This window comes from Panthera tigris, chromosome D4, assembly GCF_018350195.1.
Source record: "Panthera tigris isolate Pti1 chromosome D4, P.tigris_Pti1_mat1.1, whole genome shotgun sequence".
NCBI lineage: Eukaryota > Metazoa > Chordata > Mammalia > Carnivora > Felidae > Panthera > Panthera tigris.
In genome coordinates this window covers 79,755,105-79,765,000 of record NC_056672.1, presented here as the reverse complement: position 1 = coordinate 79,765,000, position 9,896 = coordinate 79,755,105, and the positions used below count along the sequence as shown (strand labels likewise).

General features: G+C 42.9%; 1 long non-coding RNA gene across 4 annotated transcripts in view; it reads right to left on the bottom strand.

Annotated features, from left to right (window-relative positions):
• LOC107180760 overlaps nucleotides 1-9,779 on the bottom strand; it is a 19,268-nt gene extending 9,489 nt beyond the window's left edge. For 2 of the 4 annotated variants that reach the window (XR_006210389.1, XR_006210390.1), the window contains exons 1-3: nucleotides 9,471-9,779; nucleotides 9,153-9,338; nucleotides 5,668-5,806 (exon numbers count right to left, since the gene is read on the bottom strand). This is a non-coding gene — a long non-coding RNA (uncharacterized LOC107180760). Of the gene's footprint in view, nucleotides 1-1,671; nucleotides 1,914-2,034; nucleotides 2,220-5,667; nucleotides 5,807-9,152; nucleotides 9,339-9,470 lie in introns of all 4 variants that reach the window. The other 2 variants (XR_006210387.1, XR_006210388.1) reach the window with 2 other exon arrangements.
• Nucleotides 9,780-9,896: the final 117 nt, after the last annotated feature.

Here is a 9,896-nt window from a genome sequence, read left to right as displayed (position 1 = left end):
ACGTCCAGCTCCAGGCTGAGAATGCAGAGCCTGCTTGGGAATTCTCTCTCTCTCCCTCTCTCTGTGCCCCTCCCCTACCTCTCTCTCTCTCCCAAAACTAAATATGCTTAAAAAACAAACAAAGATTGTTTGAAGGCATCAAATAATACAATAAACTTAAAAAAAAAAATCCAGAGACTGTTAGAAGGCACCCTTCACTTAGGGAAGCCCAGCTGCCCTGTATTCATTTATCGATGAAACAGATCACTTGTTGTTTCTGTTTTTACATCTTGTACATACATTCTGTTTTACATCTTGTATCAGGTATAAAGCAGTAACACAAATGTACCTTTCCTCCTTAGTTCACGGTGAGGGAGGTCAGACATTAAACCTGTAAAACCCAGAATACATTCAAAGGCAAGAAAGAATTTTTCCTTCACATTCCCTTTTCCCTGTTTTCTCTCCAATATCTGGAGAAGAAAAGGATCTTTAGCAAGACCAAAGAATGAGAGATGAAGACTTTTAAGCCTAACAGTTCATTAAAATTATGTCTATCTGCTCTCAAAAGTTTCATTTGTGTCACAGATGCTGTGTTTTGGGGATTCTAAAATAACTCAGTCCTCACCTATACTGAAGTGCTAGTCCCTCTTCTCCCAGGGAAATCAGCGGCAGTGCCCAGATTTAAGCTTGGAGTCTGCAGGGATCTCCTCCAGGAGGGACCTGACATCGTGGCCACCCAAGAAGGATGGGAATAAGGGGGGCAGGTTATGGTGGAGAGGGATTTTAGATATATTCCTAACCTTCACAACAATCCAAAATGGGGTACCATATACCTATTTTACAGACGAGGAAACTAAGGCCCAGAGAGATTCAAAAGCTTGCCCAAATCTAAGAGCTAATAGGCTACAGAGTTGGAATTTAAGTGTTAGAAAAGCAATAGATTAGGAATCCAAAGCCTGGTTTTTCATCATAGGTCTAAACTGGCTTGCTAAGCAACTGCTGACCAAGTCAGTTAACATCTCAGATCTCTGTTTTCCCTTCTGCATAATGGAGGCTTGGCTCAAAAGGCGTCCATGGACCCTTTCTGGTCCACCAGTATTCGAGGCTGAGCAGAAAAACAGGATGGGGGCCCTGAGGGGCTCCAATGGACAGGAGGAGAGAGGAGCTCAAGTCCAAGTACAATCATTAGTCACTGAAGAGTAAATCACTGACGAGCGAATGCCCTGTTAACTGTGATGTGTGATCACCTGACAGCCTCTCATAGCTTGGCTCTCATAGTAGCTCTCATAGCTTTCTTGGGAAGAGAACACAGAACTTCTGAAACCTCAGATTCCCTTATCCAGCAGACTTTAAAGTTTTAAACAGAAGTACCATCCATTAAAAAAAACTTAAAACATTAACTGCTATGTGAGGGTTTGGGGGGGGGGGAGGGAGTGTTTAAGGAGGGAATTGACAGGGTCAGAGACCACCTAATTAGACCTCACAGTATGCCAGGGAGGTTCAAATACGTGGGCCCTATCCCCTCTCAACCCCTTCCCAAAATGTGTGTGTTTGGGGCAGCACAGCAGGAACGGAAAAGGGAAGGCCCAACCCTTTGCCCTGGACCCTATTCCAGCCAGTCTCTCTGATAAGCTGAACCTACGGGAGTCTTGTTCTCCCATTTGTCCCGTTGTCTTTCCCTCTCCCAATTACTTTTATTATTCTGCAGAAACTCTTCTGATCTCAGTTGAATGCTGTGACAGCAGATAAAGGTGTTTTTCTTTCCCAACAGACATGGAGAGACTGCTTCAGGAGCTACTGATGGGCCCTCAGAAATGTAATTGCAGCTACTGTTTCCCGTGGGCTTCTTCATACCAGGCACTCTGCTAAGAGCTTGGCATGCTTTACCTCATCTTCTCTTCACAACCACCGGAGGAATTAGATACTATGATTTCCTAATTTTGGAGGCAAGGAAATGAAGAATTAGAGACCTCATGGAACTTATCCAAAGGCACACAGCTCCTAAGAGGCCGGGCTGGGGCTCAAATCCAATTATGGTGTTGGGTAATTTCTGACCTGTCAGTTTGGGTCCTTCTTGTAGTTGTTGGTTCTGTTATGGTTGCTTCTTCCGCTGTTTCTAAGCCTCGCTCTTTGTTCACCAAAGACGGTAGAGGGGAACCCCTTTTCTCCAGTCTGGGTTTCAATTGGAAGGGTTTTTTTCTAACCTCATTTCCTGCTTCCTCTCCCTGCTTTATCCATTCCTGCATAGATGAGGAATGGCTCTTTTGATAAATTTGAAAACAGCCGGTCGTGCCTATTCAACATTGTCCTTCTTACGGGGAGGGAGCCGCTCCTGTGGCTCTGCCCCCCTTTAGCAGTGGGAGCTGTCCTAGTCTTTGCAGCCCAGGTCTGGGATTCATTATTAGTGGTGCCCTTCAGCTACCAGCTCTGAAAGCTTCTTTGCCAGCCTGGCTTCTTATCACTAGTAAAGGCGATCTTTTTGTTTTCTTCCCCAACCTGTTCAGAACTCAGGCAAAGTAATCGGGATGCTATTTACTCAGAGTCCCTCAGAGAGCCCACATGGGGTAGCCTGAGGGAATTACACTGGTGGGAGAGTTTCATGGTCTGCTGCTAGTTCCAATCCTTACCTTGGTGGCTTCAGAGTAGAACTCCAACTTCCTCAGGTCTTCGAGCGCTATTGCCTGCCCCCTCTTAGGCAAAGGGCAGTGTGGCAGAAATGGCTAGAGGTTTCTCAGTATCTGTTCTTCTCTCCTTCTATTAATAATAGTCCTCCCCAGAATAAAGACTAGATTTCCCAATGTCCCTTGCATTTAGGTGTGGCCACGTGACTCATCAATGCCATGTGAGTAGAAGTGATGAGCACAACTTCTGTGTCATACGTGAAAGAGAAGGCACTTTCTATCCACTTCTTTCTCTCTCCTCTACTGGCTGGAATGGGACATGATGGTGGAAGCTATGTTTTGGGGGTAGCAGTGCAATAACCAAGGAAGAGCTTAAAAATTGCCACCTGAAAGCTGCTATATCACCCCTAGACTACCTATCCAAACTTTTATGTGAGAGAGGAGTAAACTTCTACCTTGTGAAAGCCTCTATCATTTTTCGGTCCCATAGTTACAGCATCTGAACCCATGTATCCTAACTAACACAGGTAGGGGCCCAAGAAGTTGCTTCCCGATTTCGAGGAGGGGTGTAAGGCTCTGGCGCCTGATTCACATGTATGAGGGAATCAGTGAATGAGGGAAAGATAGAAGGATAGAGCATCTGTTGGATGCTTGGAATATTCTAGATAACTGTGCCTGGTACTTTCAGTTACACTTTCTCAGTTGACCTAGACAACAATTCCATTGGGGTACATTTATTATTCCATTTTGTAGTTTAGGATCTGAGAAGTAATTTGACTAATGTCAGGTAATTAATAAAATGTTTGCTAGAAATGGAGCTACAGTCACCATGCTTCTTAAAACCATATTCTTTCATCCGCAGCATACCACTCACTCACCAAATATTGTACAACAATATTTGAAATCTTGCCCCCATTGGAAGCCGACCCTCCATGGGTCTCTTGTTGTTTCTGCACACTTTGTGAGCACAAGGACTATCATTTGTCCCAGACTATTTTTTTCTTTTCTTTTTTTAATCTTTATTTATTTTTGAGAGAGAGAGAGAGCAGAGGAGGAACAGAGAGAAAAGGAGACACAGAATCCGAAGCAGGCTCCGGGCTCTGAGCTGTCAGCACAGAACTGGACACGGGGCCGTGAGACCACGACCCGAGCCGAAGTCGGACGCTTAACGGACTGAGTCACCCAGGTGTCCCTCCCAGACTATTTTTTCAAGGATGTTTATATACCAAAGAGCCTTCGAAAATAGAAATAGTTTCCCTTCAGAGTAAAGGACAGAAATGCTCACTCTCCACTAGGAAAGATTTGGTTTCCCTAAGCTCAGAGTTCCCTTCCTGTAACATATTGTGTGTTCAGACAGCCAAGAACTGAGGCAAAAGTGTTGATGTATGTGTTGCATGAACAGTTGTGAATAATACAGTCCTTTGTCTCTGACCCAGAGGTTTTGTGTCTTTTTGCATCTTCTGCTTCTATCCAGGAAACTGCATTAGGCTAAATTATTATCTTGCAACTAAGGTAAAATCTCAGTTCTTGACAGCACCTGCCATATTTGTACCATGGTGACAGTCACCATCAGTTTGATACACTTGTGTCACATCACACACGCTTTTAACCAACATTATTTCAACTAAATGTAAAAGGTCAACAGAGCAATAAAGAAAATCATACTATTCTGCATGTGATAAAAGAGCCAAATCTGCTATTTTCTTAGTACATTTCAGTTCATCCTGTAGATCTCATGGTGTGGTCATTTGCCATAGTAAGTGTGATTCTAAAGTTGAAAGATGCACATTTTTTAGGGGCACCTGGGTGGTTCAGCTGGTTGAGTGTCAGACATCAGCTCAGGTCATGATCTCATGGTTCATGGGTTTCAGCCCCACATCGAGCTCTGTGCTGATAGCTCGGGAGCCTGGAGCCTGCTTTGGATTCTGTGTCTCTCTCTCTCTCTGCCCCTCCCCCACTCATGTTCTGTCTCTCTGTGTCTGTCAAAAATGAAACATTTTTTAAAAAAAAGAGAGATGCACATTTTTTTCATGTAACATGGCCTCTAAATCTAAACCGCTCACTTCTTTTGGTGGTCAGCCAAAGAGATGGCCATCAGATCTGACACCACAGGAAAACTAAGAAACAATAAACAGTCTCTAGTGTGGAGCTTTCCTGAGGAATTTAAGTATACTTTTCACCTTATGTAATTCTGCTGTGGTTGTTAGGAGAAGTCATGCCCTAATAAACTGTAATGCCAGAGGATTACAGTTTGGGGGGATTGGTATAAGATCTATGGGTACGTTGGAGGGGGGACTATTTTAATGGTCACAGCATTTCTTTTCCAATTGAGTATATCATGTACTCATCCTTACATTTATGCATTATTTTCTTCTTTTGTATCATGAATTTGCATCGAATCCTTTTTCATATCCAGAGACTAAAAAGTCTCATGTGCTTGATTATGACTTCTCTGTCAATCTGCTAAATTTTTAAGTACATCAATTGCTATTTCTTTTTTGGTTGATGTAGTATTTTTTATTTGTTTGTTTTTACTTAATTGAATTATGTATCACTGGAGATTAACCAACTACACTTAAAAATGCACTTAAAAATTAGGTTCTTAAATAAAATTCAGAGTACAGATTGTTTTGGTTTTGCTATGTCTTCAATATCATCCAGGAACTAGAACACCAAAATTTTAGTATCTGGTTCTAGATTTATGGCAATTCCAAAACCACTGGACAAAACGGGGTGAGTGGAGAGAGAGAGACAGACGGACAGACAGAGAGACAGAGAGAGAGAGAGACAGAGAGAGAGGGAAAAAATATATAACCTAAGACTAGGAACAAAAATTCTAAAATGCATGAGCAAAATTAACCAATGTAATTAAGCCTATAAAACCAATTAGGAGATGAACTAATTTGGTTTAAATACACACAATAGATAGATCTGAAAATAACTTCAAATTTTTAGGCTCTGGAGAAAGATAAAGACCAGGAAAACATCAATTTTTATTAAAAAACTATAAAAATATAAACAGGGAGAAATGAAACAAGAATGGGTAGATATGACAAAGAATCAGTACCTGGAGTGATCCCAATTCTCTCTCCCTAGGAACGGGTAGCCCCTTGGACATTTGCTGTATCTTCCAACTGACTGCCAGCTTGTGTCATTTACACCACATGCCGATGATGAACATCTCTTTGCCGTGCTCCAATCTAGGACTGAAAAGTCAAGGTATGTATGGGTTGATGGGGCAGTTTCAGTGCCTCCCCATCTACAGCCCTCCACCATACCATCCAAAGCCCCTTGCCATGTGGTCTCTCTCGTGTGTTTTCCTTGGCCAGAGATGCAACAGCGTAGAGCGTATCAGTAAGTCTGATGCTCAAATAGCTACTGGGGAGTTGCCAGTCTCCTCTTCCTATAGGCACACCTAATCTTCACTAGTGATTCCCTTGGACCCCTGTTCCCTTGCTTCTAGGAAGGGATATAATCCCCCCATGGAGAGACAGGAAGGGATACGTCTCTTTCCAGAACACCACTCTTTCCCAAAGGCTGACTTCCCTCTCAACTCTCCATTCTTTCCACTGATTAGTGGTGATGGTTTATCTGTGAGGAGAAGGGATGGGCATGGAGAATGGGCGGGGTGTATCGGAGTGGAGATAGGGCTTGGTGGAAGGGCTGGTTTCTCCAACCAATGGCTCTTCAAATATCCTCCTGGAAGACAGCTAGTTCCAGTAACTGGCGGTGGGTACCTTATGTACTTTTTGATTTTTAGATTTGGGCCTCAGCAGCAGTTTCAGGACAGTAGGAAAAATCCCTCTCAATGTCCATTTACACAAATATATGTTATATATATATATAATATATATATATATATTATATATATATATATATTTCCCCCTCCCTTACAAAAAAGATGTCCATTCATTTATTTTGAGAGAGAGGGAGAGAGAGAGAGCAAGTGTGAGTGGGTGAGCCACACACACACAGAGAGAGAGAGAGAGAGAGAGAGAGAGAGAGAATCCCAAGCAGGCTCTGCACTGTCAGCACGGAGCCCCATGCGGAGCTCCACCTCATGGTTCATGAGATCGCGACCTAAGCCAAAACCAAGAGCCAGAAGCTTAACTGACTCAGCCACCCAGGTGCCTCTCCCCTTTCTTTTATAGTTTAACGAATGTTGGCATACTATTTGCTTTTCTTATTTTTTTCACTTGAAGTATTCCTTAAAGATAGTTCCATATCAGGACATACTATGTGCCTCAGTCTTTTAATTGCTGCATATATTACACAATATGGATGTATTAAAATTTATTAGGGGCGCCTGGGTGGCTTAGTCGGTTGAATGTCTGACTTCGGCTCAGGTCATGATCTCACGGTCCGTGAGTTCGAGCCCCGCGTCAGGCTCTGGGCTGATGGCTCAGAGCCTGGAGCCTGCTTCGAATTCTGTGTCTCCCTCTCTCTCTGCCCCTCCCCCACTCATGCTCTGCCTCTGTCTCAAAAATAAATAAAAACATTAAAAATTTTATTATAACAGCTCTCTAGTGATAGTTTGTCTCTAGTCTTTTACAAACAGTGCTGTAACCAATATTTTGTGTATATATCTCTTTTCATATAAGCAGCCTTAAAGAAAAAAGTGAACTAGGAACCCTAATAGGGAGGCATCCAATGGACAGTTCTAATTATGCTGCAGTTGGTCACATACACCTCTCCTTTGAAAATTGTGATTTATTACAAGAGTTGACAATATCTATAGTCTTTAATTGTATTGCTTAGCATGTAATAGACACATTACATTCACAACAATGTTTCTCTTCAATGCTGCATCCAGGGTAACCTCTTCCACACAGACTTCAGTAGCAATTAGAAATCTATACTTAATGGGGCCCACTGGCTCAGGTCATGTTCTCACCTGAGTTCGAACCTGTGTCAGGCTCTGTGCTGACAATCCAGAGCCTGGAGACTGCTTTGGATTCTCTTTTTCTCTCTCTCTCTCTCAATCTCTCCCCCCCCACACACCCTCCCCCACTCATGCTCTCTCTCTCCTTCAAAATTAAATAAACATTAAAAAAATAAAAGGAATCTACACTTAAGCTGCTAACAAGTGGAAATAAGGGATGAAGTCTAGAATGGGGCTTAGGAATGGGTGCTCTGAAGTTATATGTGCCTGAGTTCAAGTCCCAGCGCTACCAATATTTATGTATTTTATAGTTTCTGACCTGTATGACACACAGTTTTATCATTCATAAGATGGGGTGAATATAGTACTGACTTCATGGGGATGTTGCAGGGATTAAATAAGAAAGTATACATGATTCCTAGATCAGTTCCTACTTCACAGAGGACTGCACGCAAATTCCCCCAGGGGCCAAGACGGGGAGGAGAGGCAGAAAATGGACTTGGGAGCCAGGCTGTCTGGATTCAAGTCCTGGGTCTGTCACTTCCTAGTTGTGGCTTCAGGCAAGTTACTCTACTTCTCTGGACCTCAGTTTTCTTATCTTTAAAATGGGAGATGAAAAATAAAAATAAAAAACAAAAATATAAATAAAATGGGGATGATGGTCCTCTCTACCTTATAATTTGGTTGCCAACTCAAATCATCAGTACAAGGAAACTGCTTAGAACACTGCATGGCACATGGAAACCTAGGTATTATTTTTTTCAAGGTCATCTCTTTCATTCCCTGCCTCTGACCAATCATTTACTCCAGAAGCATTTCCTAACCATTTGCTATACATGAAGTTTTCAATTCAGGTGACAACTGGATATATAGAAACTCTCTAGCCAGACCTAAGCTCACAGTTGGACAAGTAAAGGCAATTCGTCCACAGCTTTCATATTTACTTCGCATAGGCGAATTTCTTGATTTCAGAGATGTTAAATTGTGACCGCAAACAAACTATACTTATTGGAGTTAAAGAATACAGGGGGAAAAAAGAATATAGGAATAGAAGCATAGACCTATAGGGCTAGAAGAGATTCCAATATTACCTTATCCTGGATTATCACATAATAGCCATTCCTATGTATTAAATATTTATATGTCAAGCATTTTGTACATATTACCTCACTTAATTTTCAAAAGGACCCATGTGTGATAGGTATCATTATCCTTATTTTGCAGAAAAGATTGAGGATCTGAGAAATCAAGTGACATGCCCAATGGTGGGTCATTCGTAAGATGAAAATGAGGTATTCGCACACAGGTCTTTCTAAAAATAAGAGGTTTGTAACCTGTCATGCACTTTCCCAAAGAAATCTCACTTGTCTGTAGCAAAGATAGCTTATGAAAGCTCTTCGGTGTCTAGAGAGAGCTTGAACTTCATTTTGGGTGACTGAGACAGGGCAGTCTTATCCATTAGCTACAACAGGCACAGTGCCCACAAAAATGTTTTAAGTGCTTTTAAAAGTCAGGGAAAAAAAGATGAACTTGTAGGTCAAAGAAAATGTTTTGCTGTACAACATTGATATATTCATCTCTATGCCAATTTAGTTGTAAAATGCGAGCTATACAAGAATATGCATGTTTGTACATAAATATACATATGTATATGTTATCTATCTACCTACCTATCTACCCACCTCCACAAACACAAGGCCAATGTGTCGCGGTTCCACGAAAGTCATAACGCGGCCTTGCGAAGTGCGCTAAACTTTCTGGGAAGGGGAGAATAGCAGACCAAGTTGGAGGGTGGGAAGCGGTGGACAAATTGTGGAAAATGTGGTAACGATTTCTCTGCTCCCATCAAAGGAATCCTAAAAGAGAGGTTAAAAAAACCAAGGTGAAACAGAATAGGAAGCGCCCACGTTCTAGTCGCATGATCTTGGGACCAGTGACTTGATCAACGTGAACCTCAGTTTCGCCATCGATAAAATGGGGATAGGTACCTGGGACCTGGTTAGGGACCCAAAGTACTCACTGCTACGTAGGAATCGTTCAATACATTCACGTTGAGTGAACGCTGTAATTGTATGGTTAGCATCGTGGCCGGCGTACCACATGCGTCCAGTAAGTAGTAGTCGGTGGCATTAAAAATTGTAAAAAGTCCAGAAAAGTGGCAAACCTAGCCCTCCAAGACCTACTGGTCTCTCCGTAGGTTCCACGCGAACCTGCGCAGTAACTTCTCTAGAAGGCGAGAGCACGCGAACGCGCTTGCGCGGAAGCGCTTTCCTCCGCCCCTTCAGGCGCCACGGTCAGTGGGGCGGGCCTCGGCGGCGGCGCGACAAGTCCAGAGGGAAGGGCTGAGGAAGGGGCGTGGCTAGGGAGCCGGGCCCCGGCCACCCTCTTCCGGGGCTCCGCCAGCTGCGCGCGCA